Source organism: Silene latifolia, chromosome 9 (genome assembly GCF_048544455.1).
Source record: "Silene latifolia isolate original U9 population chromosome 9, ASM4854445v1, whole genome shotgun sequence".
Classification (NCBI taxonomy): domain Eukaryota; kingdom Viridiplantae; phylum Streptophyta; class Magnoliopsida; order Caryophyllales; family Caryophyllaceae; genus Silene; species Silene latifolia.
In genome coordinates, this window is record NC_133534.1 from 156,279,964 (window position 1) to 156,282,039 (window position 2,076).

Here is a 2,076-nt window from a genome sequence, read left to right on the forward strand (position 1 = left end):
CTTCAATTTTGCCCCTTTGTTGACGGATGAGGTACTCGGCGCCTTTTGAGAGTGGAAGTAGGTAGTTTGTTCTATGAGCACTCAAGCGGCATATCTTGGAAGGCAAAGTGAAAGATCTAGCATCATTGGTAAGCCACCCATATTTGGTGTCAAGAGGATTATGCTTGACCCACTTGTACTTGTTAATCATGGCATCCATGTCAATGAGATGACCCCCTATTTTCGCCACATAGGTGTTATCCTTGTTGAAATTTGGATTAAAGTACTTGGCCAAAAGAGTAACTAGACCTCCATTTACGATAAAAGCGGTGCCTTCCTTACCACAATCAACATTGAGCCATCTTTCCACCAAAAGCCTTAGAGCATTGTAAGGCTTGGTGAATTCCCTTCCAACATTTAAGGCCGACTCAAGTAGAATAAAATCGAGCTTTGTAAAGTGATTAGTGTCTTTTCTTGCAATTATAGTATTCCTGATGACCTTGTGCCACACTCTAATGCCCGGATGGTGGACTAATAGAGCGCGACAAGCATGAAAGTTCTCAAATTTCTTCCCGGAAATCGCCTCCCAAAGAGGAGCGGGGTCATATTTTTCGGGCTTCTTATGATAACGAGGTGTATCACTAAGACCTAATGCTTTACTCAAAACATCAAAGGTGATGCGCCTATTCACATTGGCAAGGCGAAACTCGATGTATGTTCTAGTCTCTACCTTAGTCACTTTCAATGAACTCAAGAATTCCAAGGTAAGGGAGGGGTATGTCAATTCTCTTGTGGTGAACAATATTCCCAACCCCATGGCTTCAAAGAAGGCTTTTGTTTGCTCAAGGACACCCAATTTGTTCAAGGCATCTTCACATATGGATTTGGTAGGTAGAATGGATTTCTTAGCATACTTGGCAAATGTATCCCTATGGGAGTTAGAAATGAAAATTACCTCCGGATAGTTTGATAATTGAGCAATTTCCGGAGTTGTTGTTGTTGTTGCTTCCAAGGGAGGATTTTGTTGTTGTTGAACTTCCAAGTTTGCACTAGCAACCACCATAGCCATTGAAGCTTTCTTTGCTTGAAGGCATTGTTGCCTTTTTGAGAGTGCCTTTGCCTTGAGTGCCTTTGTTGACCCTTTTGTTCTTGCCATTGATGATTATACCAAGAAAAGATTGAAAATCTTAAATTTCTAATTATACCCAAATCGATTTTAAGCTGAAAGGATTTGCCTTTGTATTTCAAAAATCGACTCAAATGTTGAAGATTTTGGTGCTTGGATTGATTATTGTTGGAAAAGGAGTGATTAATTGTTGTTGTAAGGAAGTTTGGATTTGATTTTGTTGAATTTGGTTGAGGAAATCTTGTTTTTGTGATGGAGAGGATGAGGGTTTTGGGGTTTTGGGGTTTATGGGTAGTGTTTTGAAAGTATGAATGAATGAATGAATGTGGGAACGGTATTTAAAAAAACACCCAAAATTTCGAATCTGCAGGGGGAAGACGAGCGACTTCCCTTCGGGACGCTCGGATTGTGCTTAATCTGGGTCCAGGAAATCTCGCCTAAAGACGAGCATCTTTCAGTGAAGACGAGCGGATTCTTCAGTTCCAGGACGAGCGGATTCCCTTAAAGACGAGCGGATTCTGTTACAGGAACTTTTGTTATTCTGCACTGGCAAAAAGACGGGCGTCTTCTAGCAAAGACGAGCGGATTCTTTCAGACGAGCGGATTCTCTGCTGGGACGCTCGGATTCTCTAACAGTCCCAAATTTTCAACTTTACAGCTTATTTGGACGGACGGTTTCAGCCATAGACGCTCGGGTTCCCTAAAGACGAGCGGATTCCCCTTAAGGACACTCGGATTCCTCCTAGTCTACCCGGATTCAGTTCCATCTGTGCACTTGCATATCCCGTGTCATTTTCATTCTTCAAATCCCGTGTTCTTCATTGTAGGGGCACTACTAAGGCATGAATAGCCTAGGCAATTGGTATCCCTACACTAAGCTAAAGCACTACACATCAATTAAATCATTAGTCCCTCCCTCACTTCTCTCAAAAAATGATATATATCTTGATCAAAGCATAAAAATCCAAAAC